This window comes from Ochotona princeps, chromosome 6, assembly GCF_030435755.1.
Source record: "Ochotona princeps isolate mOchPri1 chromosome 6, mOchPri1.hap1, whole genome shotgun sequence".
Taxonomy (NCBI): Eukaryota; Metazoa; Chordata; class Mammalia; order Lagomorpha; family Ochotonidae; genus Ochotona; species Ochotona princeps.
In genome coordinates this window covers 11,891,449-11,900,956 of record NC_080837.1, presented here as the reverse complement: position 1 = coordinate 11,900,956, position 9,508 = coordinate 11,891,449, and positions in this window count along the sequence as shown.

Genomic DNA, 9,508 nt, shown 5'->3' with positions numbered 1-9,508 from the left:
GAAAAATGTCTATTATAAAAACCAGCATGGGCCTCAGGCATGGCTGTGATGATGACCCTTAGGAACCCTGCCTGCCATGCTGAAATGCTTGAGTTTGAGTTCCAGATCCACTTCTGATTTCAGCTTCCTGCCCATGCAGCTCTGGGAGTCACAAATGGTTGGTCAAGTACTCCAGGGTTGAGAACATTTTTCCAAAATCTATTGATTGTCAAAATTCACCTTAGTGCATATATAGACTCAGGAACATGCCGCAAAGCTTAAGAGATAAGTTTATTTTGGTGCAAAAAAATTTCAAAATCCATGAAATGAAGAGTTTTCAAAAAGTTCATGGAAATGCATATTATGAAAACAACTGTGCATAGATTTAGAAAAAATACACATACATATGCATAAATTTGTACCTATCACAGATACAGAGGACAGATTTAGTTATACATTTTTTAAAAAGATTTATTTATTGGGCCCGGCGTGGTAGCCTAGTAGCTAAACTCCTCACCTTGCATGTGCCAGGATCCCGTATGGACACCAGTTCCAATCCCGGCTGTTCCATTTCCCATCCAGCTCCCTGCTTGTGGCCTGGGAAAGCAGTCGAGGATGGCCCAAAGCCTTGGGACCCTTCACCCGCGTGGGGGACCTGGAAGAAGCTCCTGACTCCTGACTTCAGATCGGCTTAGCTCCAGACATTGCGGCCACTTGGGGAGTGAGCCATCGGACGGAAGATCTTCCTCCCTGTCTCTCCTCCTCTCTGTATATCTGCCTTTCCAATAAAAATATCGGAAAGGCAGGGTTATAAAGAGGGAGAGGCTGAGCCAGAGAGGGAGAGAGGGAGAGTGCTAGCTTCCATCCATTGATTCACTCTCCAAATGGCCGCAATAACCAGGCTGAAACCAGGATCCAGGAGCTTTATCTGGGTCTCCCATGTGGGTTCAGGGGCTCAGGCACTTGGATCATCTGCCGTATCCCAGGTGCACAGCGTTGGGTTGGAACTGGAACCAGTGCTCATATCAGATGCTGGGGCTTTAGCTAGCAGCTTTGTCTGCTACATCACAGTACCAGCCTCCCATCACACATTCTTAGAAGAGGATTTGAGAGTGTCTGGTTATGCCACACCCATTCAAGATGGAGAAATGGAGTCCCAGAAAGAGGAAGTGACTGGTGGAGGTGTTCTACAAGTAAGGTTCAGAGCCTGGGACAAAACCCTGGCTTCTGGTTGAGAGCTGTGTCCTTTCGCCTCCCATCCTCCCTCCGACTCTGCTCCTAGGCAAGGACCTGGCCCTTTAATTGCCCCCCTCCCCGAACCCCATTTCCAGGTAAGACTTACACACTGGGCAAGGCTTGGACCCTCTCAAGGTGAACTTGAGCTGAGGCCCTGTGGCAGCAGATTGCGATGGCCCAAGATAAGGTGAGTTCTGGGGGTAGGAGAGGCAGTCAGCTGAGACTATCACATCTGGAAGGCAGTCAGTCAGGCTCCCACCTGTCTTGGGCAGGCAGCGGGCAGAGAGAGAGAGAGAGAAAGGGCAGTGGGAAAATAGGTAGAGTGGACAGGCCTGGGACCAACACCTGCCAATTGCTGTTACACCAAGGTCGGAGTCTTGGGTGACCAGAAGTGGGGAGCCAGGTGAAGTCAGGGCCCACGGTGTCCCTCTAGAGCCTCCAGAACCCCACCTACACGCATCACGTAGTCACAGGTGCTCGGCTGCCAGGACCGCAGACCCACAGGACAATGGGCACCCACTCCTCAACTTTGACTCTGCCATCTTCTAATGGATCCTGTCTGTGTTGACAGCTTGCCAGGATGACCACACGGACCCCACTCACAGTCACCCACCAGCCACAGGGTAAGGATGCCCTGGGCCGCTCGCTGGCCCGGAGTCAGCCTTGTCTTGGGTGATGCGCCCTTTCTCAGGCAGCTCTGTCCCTATGCTAACTGCCAGTTCTGGCAACAGCAGCATGGCTGGTTACTGGGCAGTCACAACCTGGTAGTGCCAGTCAATGAGGTGGAGCTGGGCAGCCATGACAGGGGGTCTCCTGGCCTAGTGCTGAGCTGGGCTTCCATCCCACTGCTTCAGGGCTGAACATCTGAACACAGCGCACGGTGTGCTGTTCAAGGGATGACTCAACAAAAAACAGAGTTGTTTTAATGTTCATTTGGCTTTTTCCAAGTGGAAATAAGTTCTAAATCAGAAAATAATAAATAAGTGCTATTTTTTCATGCCCTCAAGCCACAAAAGATAGTCTCTTGTTTCCTTCTGAAAGCTTTATTATTTTAACTTTCATGTTTATGTCTCTGATCTGTGTTGTATTACACCTTGTGTGGTGTGAGGTAGGAGTTGGGGCTCTCTCTGTCTCCCAGCTAATTAAATGTTGAATAAAAACATACAGGACTACTTCACAGATGTGATCCTTTGGCAAGGGTCAACTCATCGTTCATGTTCCAGCTTCAGTGGATGCACTGCCAACATGACATTATGTGTACGTGTTAAATTTTTTACTTATTTATTTGAAGGACAGAGAGATGGAGAGATAGTGGTAAAGACAGATCTTCCATCTACCAGCTCACTCCCCAGATGGTTCTAATAGCTGGGCCGAGGTCAGGAGCCAGGAACTTCATCTGGGTATCCCACCATCTGGGTGGCAGGAATTCAAGTACTTGAGTCAACATCTGCTGCCTTTCCAGGTCCATTAAGAAGCTGGATCAAAGGCAAAGTGGCCAGGACTTCCAGGTCTTGAACTAGCACTCCAAAATGGATGCCAGCATTGTAAGCGGTGGCTTAACCTGTGGCGCCATAATGCCAGTCTCTATACGTTTGTAATAAAAACCTAAAATGCCCTACCCTGTGAATTTCAAAAATTTTTAAAAAATATCTGTTTATTTTTATTGGAAAGATTTACAGAGAAGAGAGACACAGAGAGATCTTCCACCTGCTAATTCACTCCCCAGATGGTTGCAATAGCCAGAGCTGAGCCAGTCCAAAACCAGGAGCCAGGTGTTTCCTCCAGGTCTCCCACATGGGTGCAGGGGGACTTGGGCCAGGTTCTGCTGCTTTTTCGGGCCATAAGCAGGGAGCAGTCAGGACTCAAATAGGTGCCCATATGGGAAGCCAGGGCCACAGCATCTCTAAGAGGCAGCCTACCCATGAAATTTGAAGTGAAGATTCACTCCAGGCAGATAAGTCTCTTTTCTCCCGTGGCTCCTTGTACTCCTAGTACACAGCCCTGAATCCCCATCTGGGGCGCAATTGGACCTCTGCCCAAAGAATATGTTCTCTGCAGATGGTGGTCCAGCTCTCCAAGCCCATATTCTCCACTGCAAATGCCACACCATTGCACTAACAGGGATTCTATGACACATTCCACTAGAATTAACAAGGAGAGAGGCAAGATGCCTCCTGGGCCAGGACCTGACTCATTGGCTCAGTGGTCATTGTCAGTCCCAAGTATGAAAGAGGCTCAAAAAGTTCACATGGGGCCCGGCGTGGTAGCCTAATGGCTAAAGTCCTTGCCTTGCATGTGCCAGGATCCCGTATGGGCACCGGTTTGTATCCTAGTTGCTCCACTTCCCTTCCAGCTCCCTGCTCTTGGCCTGGGAAAGCAGTCGAGGATGGCCCAAAACCTTGGGACCCTGCATTCACATTAGAAGACTAGAAGAGTCTCCTGGCTCCTGGCTTTGGATTGGTTCAGCTATGGCTATTGCAGCCACTTGGGGAGCAAACCAGCAGATGAAAGATCTTCTTTTCTGTCCTTCTCTCTGTAAATCTGCCTTTCCAACATAAATAAATAAATAAACAAATAAATTTTTAAAATAAATAAAATAAAAAGTTGACATGGAAAATGGAATTAGAAGGTGAGCTCCCCAGCTGTGGGCAGCTGCCTGGGTTGCCTTGTACCTAGGTAAGTGTTACATTGCAGGGAGAAAAGCATCCAATAGCTGGAGGGCATTCTGGACCTTGTTCATGCCAACTCTGTGCTAACTATACCACGGTGCCAGCATACTCTGTAACATTAAATCTGGGCAGGGAGAGAAAAGTGGGGCTGTCATTTTTGGGCAAAAGGTTAAGGACCACTGTGCTGCCGGCAGCCCACACTGCAGCAGTGATCAGAGTCCTGGCTGCTCTGCTTCAGATCCCGCTTCCTCCTAAGGCACCTGGAGGAGCAGTCGAAGATGGCCCAAGAGATCCGGATAGAAGTCCATGGCAGGGTCCTGGCAGTTGTGGCTATTTGGTGGAATGAACTGGATGAAGACGTGTGTGTGTGTGTGTGTGTGTGTGTGTGTGTGTGTGTGTGTGTCTGTTTCTCTGTCACTTCTGCCCTTCAAAAACAAAATAACCAGGAGAGCAAGAAGCCCAACTCATGGACCTCTGGTGAGGAGGACTCATCCATCAGGCTCCCTGGATCCCTTTCCTAATGCCAGGGTTTGATTGTTTCGAGCCTTGTAGAAGAGGTAAGTCAACGTGTGTCACAGGATCTGGCCAGCCCCAGCCTGCAGTCATTCCAGCCACATTCCCCCACCTAATCAGTATCATCTTTCTTCTACTACCATGAAAAAGACACCAATGCAATATTCCCCTTTAGCCACTTTTCAGGGCACAGATCAATGGCACCAGGAATTTTCATGGGGACCCGGAGTGATGGCTCAGTGGCTAACATCCTTGCCTTGCAAGCGCCGGGTCCCCACATGAACATTAGTTTGTATCTCAGCTGCTCCACTTCCCATCTAGATCCCTGCTTGAGGCCTGGGAAAGCAGCAGAGGATGGACTAAAGCCTTGGGATCCAGCACCCATGTGGAAGTCCCAAAAGAAACTCCTGGTTCCTGGCTCCTGGCTTTGGATCAGCTCAGCTCTGGCCATTGTAGCCACTTGGATAGTAAACTAGTGGATGAAAGATCTTTGTCTTTGCTTCTCTTTGTACATATGAATTTCCAATAAAAATAAATAAATCTTTAAAAAGAAAAAAATAGGGGCCCGGTATGATAGCATAGTGGTTAAAGTCCTCACCTTGAACACGCCAAGATCCCATATGGGCGTCAGTTCTAATCCCAGCAGCTCAACTTCCCATCCAGCTCCCTGCTTGTGGCCTGGGAAAGCAGTCGAGGACGGCCCAGAGCTTTGGGTTCCTGCACCTATGTGGGAGACCAGAAAGAAACTGCTGACTCCTGGCTTCGGATTGGCTCAGCTCCAGCCGTTGCAGCTCACTTGGGGAGTGAACCATCAGACGGAAGATCTTCCTCTCTGTCTCTCCTCCTCTCTGTATATCTGACTTTTCAATAAAAATAAATAAATCTTTAAAAAAAGAAAAATAAAGAATTTTCATTGTGCTCTAATGGATCCAGCAATAATATAATCTTGTCCATACAATAGTTTCCATATGACCTCATGCTCCTGCATGACTAATTGACCATGGGCTCCTCAGCCTCTACTCCCAAACAACTGAGCAGCCATGGAGTTTGTGATGCCAGATGTCAAGGCTCCTCTACTGGTTCAGGCTCAGACCCACTGGCACTGCAGGAACTGCAGGTGCAGCTCCGGAGGTTGGAGGAACTGGGCAGATTCCCATGCGTGAGGCCTCAGCTCCCACACTTGCTCCCCTGGCCACCCTGCAAATCATCTGGGGTCTCTGTTCCTTCCCACTTCTCTGCCCCAGGCCCCACTGCTTCCCTGAGCCTCTACAAGACCCTCCAAGTGTAGTGGGAACACTGGCCCACTCTCCAAATGAGGCCAGAGATGAGTGAGGCCATCAGTGATGCTGGTTGCTGTCCCAGCGGGGGTTGGCTTCAGAGAAGGTGTCTGCTGTAACAAGGCATTTCAGCCTGGCCTTGGGCTCCCCCAGGGAAGCCAGGCTGCTCCCTGGGAGCCGTTTGTCCTTGAGCTGCCACAAACAAGAGTGGACCCAGAGTTCCACACCATTGCACAGTATCCTAGGTGAGGGGTTCCTAGGCTCTCTGCAGTCCTGATAAGGCAGACCTGGGCCACACCTCACTGCCTTCAGCCCTGACTCTGTTCCTCTGGCCAGAAAAAGCAGGACCAGTCCCACAGATGTCCCACAGAGTCCTATGGCCCTCATACAAGGATTGGCCTACAGACTGCTGCTAAGGTGAGGGGACAACACACAGTCCCAGACCTCATACTAGTGGGGGGTGCACTCCACTCCACCCTCCATAGCATCTCTACACCGCCCCCCCCTTCCAGATAACATTCCATCAGCTATCAAGAGTTGGGAATGCCCAGCTTGCAGGCTGTATAAAGGTTGTGAAGTCATTTGGTCTGTCCATGCCAAAATAACCACAGGCAGGGTTCCAAATTCAATAAACTCCAAATTCAATTAAAGCAGGCTAGCTTTTAAGTTGATAACTTCATGTGGCCTGTGAACACTATAAAGATCCAAATTGCCCTTGGCAGAGGAAAAGTTCCCCACTCAGGATGTGATGTCAGCAACTTGCTGACCCTTTCTGTGCCAGTGAAAATGGGACTTACAGCTCCTGCTTGTGGCCTGGGAAAGTGTCAGACAATGGTCCAGGTGCTTCAGCCCTGCATTCCAAGTGAGAGACCCAGCAGAAGCTCCCAGATCCTGGCTTCAGGCTGGCCAAGCACTGGCCCATTGTAGACATCCAGTGAGTGAAGTAGCAAATGGATATCTCCCTGTCTCTCCACCTTTCAAAAATAAATCTTGGGAGTGACCTGCTGCCATTCTTGTGCCAGCCAGGGGGCGGCGGGGAGCCTGTGGGGGCCTGTGGATGCGGGCTTGGGTGTCGGGGGGGGGGGGGGGCTAGGGGCATAGCACTGGTGGGCATGTGGGGACCCAGGAACTCACCTCTAGGCAGGTGGAGCGAACCTGGAGATTTCCCCAGGTGCTTGGTCCTGGGCAAGGTGAGGTGAGGAGAGGGAAGAGGAGATCCCCAGGATAGCTCGCTGTCCTGGTGTGTTGGTGGATTAGGCCTGGAGAACCTTAATAGGCCTGGATCATGGTTGTGTGGTGGAGTAAGGCACCAGGCCAGCACATGTGCCAGGAGCTTGGGACTCTGGTGGGTGGGCAGGGCTCTGAATCAGCACACCACCCACTGGGCTTCTGAAGGCTGGGCTGGAGAACCCATGCACTCCTGGGCACAAAGTTTGTGGGTTGAATAGGGAAAGGAGCAAGAGGATATGGAGTAGGGAGGACTACTGTGGAAGTATCTTACAGGTGAGGAATGACTCCCGAGGGACTCCCAACAACAATGCCACTGTACTTGCAGGTAAGTGAGGGGAAAGACTGGAAGACCTTTAAGTGTCAGACCAATGCAGCAGCCCACATGGGAGACCTGGGCTGGGCTTGTTAGCATGATACATTGCTGACCACCACACACCAGCCCACATGAAAGCTAGGACTGGGGGTCGGTCTGGCAGGGCTAGATCCCAGCACCTGACGGTGAGTGTCAGAACAGAAAACAGGTCACATTAGGCTGGGCCATGACACCAACCAGCATACCAGACAACCAGGTCTGGGGATGGATTCTGTGGGAGATATGTGGGCCTAATCCTGTGGAATTACAAGTCCCACTGGTTAGCTTAAGAGTTGGGGTGATGATGGGCTGAGCTAGGTATGATCATGGAATCCGCTGACACTCACAGGCACTGGGGCTAGAAACAAGATGGACATGTCCAGGCTGCAGCACTCGCATGAGCACCCTAAAACAGATATGGGGCAGGCTGGGCAGCAAAATCCATCAGCTCATACAAAGGCTGGGACAGAGGGGGCAGGCTATGCTGGGTAAGAACCTAGCACCCGCTGGCATGTGTAAGATCTGGGTCTGGGAGTGGGCCGAGCAGGGGAACTTGGAAAGCTCTCCTGGTGAGCCACAGCTCCCGCTGGTGTGCACGTGGCCCAGGTCTGGGTGTTTGACAGGCTGGGCAAGGTATCTCCAATCACTGGCAAGTGTGTGGGTTGGTTCTGGAAGGGGGTGGGCCAGGCAGGTCCAAGCAAACCTTAGCCCACTGGAAAGTGCAGATACCAGACTGCAGTGCAGGTCATTCCAGACTAGGCTGTCACACCTACTGGTTTACATGAGCCAGGGATGGGAGCAGACTGAGCAGGGTCAGGTTGCAGAATGCCAGTAAGAGTTAGGACTGGGGGCCGGCCAGGACAGGCCAGGGTGCAGAATCTGAAAGCAAAGGCCAAGACAAGTAAGTGGCTATGCCAAGCTGGGTCAGAGCAACCACTGGCATGTGCGAGATCTGCAGTCTGGTTTGGACATGGCTGCAGTGTCCCTCAGCATGGGTATGGACTGGGTCTGGGGTGTTCCAGACTGGGCTAGACTCCAGCACCCATTGGTGCTCGTGAAAACCAGGGTGGATGTAGGACAGGATGGGCTAGGTCTCTGCCCATGCTGAGCCATGTATGAGCTGCATAAGGGTATGAACCAGTCTTGGCTGGGCTGTAGCACCCAACAGTAAGAATCGGAATGGGTGAAGGCCAGTCAGGAAAGGCCACTGTTCCTGCTAGGATGGGAGGTGGACTAAGTAGGGCTGGCCTATGGACCCATTGGTATGTATGAGATCTGGCATTGGGAGAGGTTCAGATGGAGGAGCTTGGCAATTGCTCTGTCAGGACACTGTCCCTGCAGGTGAGCACAAGAGCCAAGACAGGGAGCAGCCCAGACCAGGCCAGCTTACAGTACCCACTGGCATACATTTGGCTCAGATCTGGGGTGAGCCAGGCTGGGCCAGTTTATATTACTCACTGGCAAATCCAAGAACCAGAATGATGTGTGGGTCATGCTGAGTCATTGCTGAGGGCAGCAATGCCAACCTGTTTACATTAGGGCCAGGTCTGGGGGCTGACTTGGCCGGTCTAGGCTGTAGCTCCTATCAGCATGAGCTGGAACTCTGCACTTACTGGTAAATGCTGAGGTGAGGTGGGCCATGCCAGACTGGGCCACAGCACCCAAGCAGCACATGTGAGACCCGGGGGTAGGCGGGGAAGTGGACCGGTCTCCCTCAGTAGGAGGGTTGTGGGGAACCCTCCCTGCTGGACCACTGCTCTCACTGGTGAGTATGAGAGCTGGGACTGGGGGCAGACCAAGCTGAGCAGGGCTACAATATCTGTTGGCCTGCATGTGAGCTGGATTGAAGGAAAGTCAGGCTGGACTGACTGTACCTTCTGGTATATGCATAAGCCAGAGTGGGTATGGGTTCGTTGGGCTTTGCCGCAGCATTAGCTGGCAGATGCTGGCAATGGGGGCAAATTCTGTCAAGCTAAACTGCAGAATCACCTGCAGAGCGCAAGATCCAGGAGTTGGCCTAGTAGGGAAATAATGGGCACCTCCCTCTTGGGATGCCACTCCCACTGGTAAGCATGAGAACCAGGACTAGGGGAAAGCATGGCTAGACAGAGTGGTACCCGCCAGTACCAGTGTGGCCTGGATAGTGGGACTGATTGGGATGAATTAGGCTTCATTGCCCACTGACATGTATGAGAGCTGAATGGGATGAGGACCAGTCAGGACCAGTCTGCTGTACATACTGGCAAGCACAG